The sequence below is a fragment of the Siphateles boraxobius genome, unplaced genomic scaffold (genome assembly GCF_051911475.1).
Source record: "Siphateles boraxobius isolate OS27281-9 unplaced genomic scaffold, OSU_SipBor_1 141, whole genome shotgun sequence".
Classification (NCBI taxonomy): Eukaryota; Metazoa; Chordata; class Actinopteri; order Cypriniformes; family Leuciscidae; genus Siphateles; species Siphateles boraxobius.
This window is the reverse complement of record NW_027508746.1, coordinates 352,653-361,710: the sequence shown is the minus strand read 5'-3', so window position 1 is coordinate 361,710 and position 9,058 is coordinate 352,653.

Genomic DNA, 9,058 nt, shown 5'->3' with positions numbered 1-9,058 from the left:
ACAGGCGCCATCTCTCCGCCCTCTCTCAAACATTGCTAAGCTACGTAACATGCTATCTGTTTCTGATGCAGAAAAGCTAGTTCATGCATTCATGACCTCGAGACTAGATTACTATAATGCTTTATTAGCTGGTTGTCCTGCATCCTCAATAAACAAGCTACAGTTAGTGCAAACTGCAGCTGCTAGAGTTCTTACTAGATCAAGAAAATATGATCATATAACACCTATTTTATCTTCTCTACACTGGTTACCTATTAAGTTACGTATCAATTACAAAGTATTCCTACTGACCTATAAAGCCCTAAATGGTTTAGCTCCTGTGTATTTAACAGACCTTATATCGCCATACAATCCATCGCGCTCTTTAAGATCACTAAATTTGAGGCGTCTGGTCATTCCTAGGATATCTAAGTCCACTAAAGGAGGGAGGGCGTTCTCGCATTCAGCTCCTAAACTCTGGAATAGCCTTCCTGATATTGTTCGAGACTCAGACTCGCTGTCCCAGTTTAAAACTAGATTAAAGACGCATCTATTTAACCAAGCTTTCACTTAATGCTTACCTTTTATACCACTGCTGAATCAGTTCGAATGCATTAACATTATGAACATCAGCTATGCTAATTATTTCCCATCTGCCTTTCTGCTGTTATCTCGGGACGCTAGTCCCGAGGTAAATAGCATTCGTCAGCTCCAGTTTGTATCCAGCCTCTCACGGAGACTTCAGATGCCCCAACACCTGTGATGAGACGACTCAACGCCTGTGAAGAGACGACTCAACGCTAGCGATATGTTATGCCCTAAATTAATACATGATTAACTGACTGTATTTTTCTATGTACATTTCCGAAATGCACTTTCTGTAAAGCTGCTTTGAGACAAGGTGTATTGTGAAAAGCGCTATACAAATAAATTTGAATTGAATTGAATTGAATTTTATAAATTGTCAGGGTTTGTTTTGTTTGTCCTATGAATGGCTCAACTAAACCGGCCAATAAGACTAACTACCTCATAGTAATTATACTAATGTCTAATTAAAATGTCTACAATTGTATAAAACTGATCAGAGATCAGGTAAAACCCACAGACACTTGTTCATTGGTTCTCAGTGACTCCTCATGATTCATGGGTTGACAGAGATCATCGCTCCCAGCGGTTGAACCATTGAAGTTTCGAAGTGTTTCGAAACAGTTATGACGTAATGAAGCCTCATTTACTGAAATCACGTGACTGGCAGTTTGATACACGCTCCGAACCACTGATTCGGAGAAAAAGATTCGTAAAGGCTTCGAAGCTTCATGAAGCAGTGTTTTGAAATTGCCATCACTAATCTCAAGTGGACTGTGGTGTAAAAAGGGGCTAATTTTTTGGTAACCCTTCATTTTACAGTACGTGCACTTTCAATGTACTTACAGTGTTCTTACCACAAAAGTAATGAGTAGTGTAAGGTAACTACATGGGTTAAGGTTTAGGGATAGGTTCAGGGTTCGTACCTAGTTAGTGTCATTACTACAATAAGTACATAGTATGTACATTCGAAACAGGACTGTAAAACAAAGTGCTACCAATTTTTTTTTGAGCTATCTATTTTTGGCCACTTCCAGAGGTAGTCAAACACATTTGACCAGATTGCTTTCATAGAGTAGATGCTATTGGGGTTGAATGTGTTCGAACAGCCGCATAACATAGTGTACTCTACCGCCTACTGACCTAGTACATAAAATTTTAAGTGCGCTAGCAGGTGTGATTTAAACTTTCTCTGCTTAGCCGTTTTTTCCGTAGTTGCTGGACCATTTCTGTAGGTGGCACTCGAGCATCCATGGCATCGGTTCGGTGCATGTTCGTTGGAAATATTTGATGATTGCATGCTTTAAATTATAAATTTGAGCAGCTCTTGAGGTTCTTATCCAGAATGTGAGATGAAATTCTTGCTGCTATAGCTGTTTTTACAGACGTTGATGAGGCCTGCACTTATTTCTTTACGCTGTCCATTTAGTTGTCATCAGTGGAAAAAACCTCTCTCCACGATTGCGTATTTTGGTTGGTTATTTCCGCAGCTAGAACATGACAGCTGCACAAATAGATTTTTAAATGCCAGGCACCGTTTTTATTATATTTCTTACTGTGGTACTGTAATTTTAGGGATGAAAAAAAGACTAATAATAATACAGACATAACTGAAATGCAGGACACTATTTATGTCTTGCGGGAAAAAACTCACAATTTCGGGACTGTCCCGCAGAATGCGGGAGAGGTGGTCATCCTATGTTGTCGTCTGCCCACGAAAATATCAAAGGAAAAACGTTTCTGTTTTTAGTCATTAATCGTCATTATTTAATCAAGTCAAGTCAAGTCACCTTCATTTATATAGCTCTTTTAACAATATGGACTGTTTCAAAGCAGCTTTACAGTGATAATAGGAAATTAAAGTAACCGAGATTGTTTTGGCTTTACAGCAGCTCTAGAATAAAGTTATTGTCCAGCTAAAGTTAGTTTTTATTGATTCACTTCCGTCACAACGATCGTTAGTTATTAACTTAGGGGCCGCTAACACGACACCGTTCTAACAGAAAATTCTTTAATGCGATCCGTCCGCTCATTTGCATAAAACAGTGCCTGGTGGCTCTGAAATTTTTTATCGCTTCCGCGTAGCCACGTGAATCAGAATTATCCCGACAACGTTTTAACAGTACAGAGGTAAAGGGAAGGAGACCTTCACAAGGGAGAGACTAGTGACACTTCAGGACTGCGTTGTCGTCGTGTCCAGGCGCAGGTCCATCATCAGATCCGGATACGGCCTGGATCCGGCGGACTGCGGATAACCTCGGGATAAACAGAGAGACAAATATTAGCGTAGACGCCATCCTTCTTATGATGTACAAATACATCAGGATTTATGGGAAGTGTTCCCGGTTCCAGCTGATCTAAACTATGCAGCCCAACATTGAATTATAGGAGTCTATAATGTGTTATGCGTATGCTAAGCCAAAGATATGTGTTTTTAGTCTAGATTTGAACTGACAGACTGTGTCTGCTTCCCGGACAATGTTAGGAAGATTGTTCCAAAGTTTTTTGGTGCTAAATAGGAAAAGGATCTACCGCCAGCAGCCGATTTTGATATTCTAGGTATTATCAACTGGCCAGTATTTTGAGATCACAATAGACGTGAAGGACTATAATGCGTTAAGAGCTCGCTCAAGTACTGGGGAGCTAAACCATTTTAGTGCTTTGTAAGTAATCCGCAATATTTTTAAATTTATACGATGTTTAATAGGGAGCCAATGCAGGGTTGACAGAACCGGGCTATTATGGTCATACTTCCTGGTTCTGGTAAGAACTCTAGGAGCTGCGTTTTGGTCCAGCTGTAGTTTGTTTATTAAGCGTGCAGGGCAACCACCTATAAGTGCATTACAATAATCTAGCCTTGATGTCATGAACGCATGGTCTAATTGTTCTGCATTTGTCGTTGAGAGCATATGACATAATTTAGATATATTTTTTAGATGGAAAAATGTGGTTTTACAGATACTATTCATGTGACTTTTAAATGAAAGATTGCTATCAAAGAGCACACCCAGGTTCCTAACCGACAACGAGGACTTGCCAGAGCAGCCATCAAGTGTTAGACAGTATTGTAGGTTATTACGTGAGGGAGTTTTTTGTCCAATATTTAGAATCTCTGTTTTTTCAGAGTTAAGTAGTAGGAAATTACTAGTCATCCAATTTTTTATATCAGCTATACATTTCGTTAATTTGGTGAATTGGTAAGTTTCGTCTGGGCGTGAAGAAATATAGAGCTGAGTATCATCAGCATAACAGTGAAAACTAATGCCATGCTTCCTAATGATATCTCCTAAGGGTAGCATGTAAAGAGTGAACAGTATCGGTCCTAGAACTGAGCCTTGTGGTACACCATACTGAACTTTTGATCGATAAGACATCTCTTCATTTACTGCTACAAACTGATAACGGTCAGATAAGTATGATGTAAACAATTCTAATGCAATTCCACTAATGCCACCATAATTTCCGAGTCTATTTAAAAGAATGTTGTGGTCAATAGTATCAAATGCAGCACTAAGATCGAGTAACACCAATAGCGAGATACAACCACGATCGGATGATAAGAGCAAATCATTTGTGACTCTAATGAGAGCTGTCTCAGTACTATGGTACGGTCTAAATCCTGACTGGAAATTCTCACAGATACCATTTCTTTCTTAAAAGGAACATAGTTGTGAGGATACTGCCTTTTCTAGTATCTTTGACAGAAAAGGTCGATTTGAGATCGGCCTGTAATTGACTAATTCTGTTGGATCAAGTTGCGTTTTTTTTATCAAGTGGTTTAATCATAGCCAGCTTAAAAGTTTTTGGTACGTATCCTAGTGACAAAGATGTATTAATGATATTGAGAAGAGGATCTATAACCTCTGGAAGCATCATTCTATAGTTTAGTCGGTAAAGGATCTAACATACATGTGGTCGATTTAGATCAGGGGTCGGCAACCTAAGGCACGCGTGCCAACACTGGCACGCGGAGGGTTAATCGCTGGCACGCAATCAAGCGCGAGAGGGGTGTATGTATTTCATTCGGATAAAGTAGCCTACCTCCCACATATACAGATCTACATATTGATGTAATAATTCCTTGTAGTAACAGCTTGTTTTATTAACTTAAGTTAGGAGTTATTAATATTATTAAAGTGTGAGTATTAAACTGCACAAGTCAATGAAAGCGTGCAGCTCTAACAAACCATTGGTCAGAGTGGTCGCGCTGACCACTGCGCATCAGCGCAAACAAGTTATCCAACTGACACCTTAAAGCTCGTTCCGCTGTAAATAGTTAATGCTATAAATTTCAACCAAGTGTAAAGAGTCCTTATTAAACATTCCATACATGTTAAAATGACTGCGATGCATGTGGAAACTGATCACTTCATGTTTTTTCTCTGATTGGAAAGCTATCCAATCGTGAGACAAATGCCCTCTGATTGAGAGCACACTTTTACATATTCCAGATGAAAATGAACAAAATGCATACATGCATTATATATGCTTGTTGAAGTCACAAATGTAAATTTTACTCCTACCAAATTGGTAAAAAAAAAACTAAAAAACATGCGAGTGTTATAACGGCCCCCGGTTTATAGATATGACAGCGCTGCTGCAACACGCATCTCTTCAGCAAGCCGACGTGCAAACTGCGCAAATGAAACTGAAAGTTTAGCTTACATTCTGAAGCTTAACACACAGTTGTCTTTGTTGTGTTGGGTTCTTATGATAAGCAAAAAAGACGTAGCCGGATCTATTCACATGGATCCTTTATTCTTTACTGCTCAAACACTGACCCTCTCCACCCTGTCCTCGCCCCTTACTGCCACCTAGTGCCCTGGCAGTGTAACAATATTATAGATCACACCACATCTTCCTTTCTGAAAAGCAATAGACTGTGACCTATGCAGTTTTCAGCAGATTGCATAAAACTATAAAACTCTTACACTCACTTGTGTATCTTTATGAAACATAGCTCAACTATAACACATTTCTTTACAGTACTTATTTAACACTCGTCTTTCCTGAAAACTCTTAGTGAGACCAAATTACACAAAAAAAAATATGAACTCGTTGGGGCCTCTTTAAACTACACATGAACACACAGTAGTCACCCTAGACTGTTAACACCAAACAGGATTCAACTTCTTATTAAACTCTTATAACACTTAACTGACTAAACCTTCCTGTAGTACATTTGGCATCTTTTCTTTTCTTCTTTTTTTTTCACAGATTCAGTCTATCTGGCTTTGTGATAACCCTGCCAGATCGGGTTCTCACAGTTTGGGGAGTGTTCCTAGACCCCTCCGGAGACACATGTCCAGTGTCTGTCGAAGTGTCCTGCAGGTCAACCCCTGCAGCATGCTCTTGTATGTTACTGCTTTTGTCTGCCGACATGGGCATGAGGTGGCGGCGATTCCTCCTCAAAGTGCCCTGTGGTCCACTGACCAGGTAAGATCTAGGTGTTTCATGTGCGGCTGTCACAGTACCTGTAGATCTTGTATCTGTGATCCACACTTGATCTCCTGGTGACAGGTCAGAGAGATTTCTCACTCTGTGTCTGCAGTCGTAGTTGCTTGCATCCATCCATCTCCTCTTACTTTCTTTGCACTGCACCGACCGAAGGTCTGGAATGGCTGGCTCCAACACTGCCGGGAAAGCTGGCACAGTGGTGCGCAGGCGCCGCCCCATAAGCAGCTGAGCTGGACTGAAGCCATTGTTCAAAGGAGTGCTCCTATAAGCCAGCAGCGCACGGTAAGGGTCAATAGCTTTTTTCAGCAGGTTCTTGATGGTTTGGACAGCACGCTCGGCCTCGCCGTTGCTTTGGGGGTATCTTGGGCTGCTCGTTACATGCTCAAATTCATACTCTGTGGCGAAGGCCGACATGTGAGCCCCTGCGAACTGAGGCCCGTTGTCTGTGACTAGAATCTCTGGTATGCCGTGCCTGGCGAAAATTGACTTGAGGTGCATCACCACATCCACACTCCTTGTCGGGCTCAGCTGGGCCACCTCCACGTACCTGGAAAAATAGTCCACAACAAGCAAGTAGTCTTTGTTTTTCAAAGTAAACAAATCAGCCCCTAGCTTCTGCCATGGCCTATCAGGTAGTTTGGAAGGCATAAGAGGCTCAATCACATTGGCACGTTCTTTAACGCACTCTGTGCATTTCAACACCAGCTCTCCTATTTGGCTGCTAAGCCCCGGCCACCACACGGATTGTTTGGCTCGTTCACGGCATTTGACTATTCCCTGGTGACCTTCATGAATTTTCTCTAGCACACTATTCCTCATTACTGAAGGGATAATTAGTCTAGTACCCCGCAATAACAGTCCATCGTGAGTGCTGAGAACAGCCCTATCAGTCCAGTAGGGTCTTACTAGCACATCCCGTCTGCTGCGATCTGGCCAGCCCTCGCTGCAGTACTTCATCACTTCCGCACACACGCTGTCTGCACTCAGCTGTTTCCGCAGCTCGGACAGGTAAGCATCGCTTGCTGGTAAGTGTTCCATCACAGAGTCCACATATATGTTAGTTTCCTCCATTAAGCCATCTACATCAGTCACGCCATCCTTCAGCGGCGTCCATGACAGTGTGTCTGCTGTAGTAAGGCTTTTCCCTGGGACGTGCATGATCGTATACCTGTACCTCATGAGTCTCATCCTGAATCTTTGTATTCTAGGTGGGAGAGAATCCAGCGCTTGTCCTACCAGCAGGCTCACGAGGGGCTTGTGGTCCGTCTCCAACTCAAAATGGAGACCGATGATGAAGTCGCTGAATCTTTCACATGCCCATGTCAGGGCCAGTGCTTCCTTCTCCACCTGAGCATAGTGCTGCTCCGTGCTTGTGAGCGCCCTGGACGCATAAGCCACAGGCGCCCAGGTCCCCTTGCATTTCTGCAGAAGTACACTGCCTAGCCCATATGACGAGGCATCGGCTGATATTTTCAGTTCTTTGTTTGGGTCATATAACTGCAGGACCGGAGTGGACGCTAACTCATGCTTGAGGCTGGTGAATGCCTTCTGCTGTTCTGGCCCCCAATACCACAGGTTCTTTTTTGACAGCAGGTCTCTGAGAGCTTTGTCCTTTTCAGCCAGGTTGGGCACAAACTTGCCTAGCTGATTCACCATGCCCAGAAAGCTCCTGAGCTCGCTGATGTTGTGTGGCGGATCCATCTCACGTACAGCACGTGTCTTTTCTGGGTCTGGGCTTATCCCATAAGCTGAGATGATGTATCTGAGAAACTTCACCTTGGTTTTGCTGAACTCACACTTGGCTGTATTCAGTGTGATGCCTGCCGCCTGTGCCCTCTGCAGCACCGCATGCACCCGTGTGTCGTGCTCAGCTTGTGTGGAACCCCATATAAGGACATCGTCCATGTGGCAGACAACCCCTTCCAAGCCTTCCGTCACTTCCGTTACCATCCGGTTTTGAAAATGTTCTGGAGCGGAGGCAATACCAAATGGTAAGCGGTTGAAGAAAAAGCGCCCGAATGGGGTGATAAAAGTGGTGTAATGGGCACAGTCTTTTGATAATGGGATCTGCCAAAACCCCATGTTGGCGTCCAGTTTAGTGAATATCATTGCTCCAGACAGCATTCCAAGCGTCTGGTCCACAGACGGGAGGATAAACTTTTCCCTGCACACCGCTTCGTTGAGAGGGGAGAGGTCAACACAGATCCGGATTTCATCCTTAGATTTCTTTGGTGCGACCACCATTCCAGAGCACCACTCTGTCGGCTGCTCAATCCGGCTGATGACTCCTAGCTGCTCCATGCGCTGGAGTTCCTGCTTTACTTTCCCCATCAAGGGCAGTGGGACACGGCGAGGCACTTTCAAAGACACAGGCTTGGCATCTGGTCTAAGCTTAATTGTGTACTGCTGCTGTACTAAACCCAACCCACCGCACAGTTTTGGGTACTGTTGTTTTACAGAGTCCAAGTCGATGCTATCTACTCTGGCTACCAGTCTGAGGTTAACTGAGGCGGGTCTACTCAGCAGAGCTGTGTTCAAGTGCTTCACTACATAAATGTCCTCTGTGGTGCGTTTATCTCCACTTTTCAGTATTTCTCTGGCTACACCCACTACCGAGAGAGGTACACGGCCTGGCCCAAACAGTGCTTTATTACCTGGGGTGAGGTTGTATGCGGTGTCACCGCATATCTGTCTGTACACCTGCTCCGGTATGACAGTAACGTCAGCTCCTGTATCAATCTTAAACCTCACATTAGTATGCCTTACTTGTAAGTCTACAGTCCATGCATCTTCTCCTGCATCAATGGTTCCCAGGAATATGTCGCCATCTTCCGTGACAGCACTCACACTTTTAGTAGACTTGCACACTTTGCCATAATGCCCTCTCTTACCACAGTTGTGGCAGTCTGCATTCTTTGCTGGGCACTGGAACTTAGCATGCAGATTTCCACATTTGGGGCATGATTTATGCTCAGCTCCTGATTGTGCTTCGTGCTTGTCTTTGTACCGTTTAGCTGGCTGTCTTTTATTTTTCCAT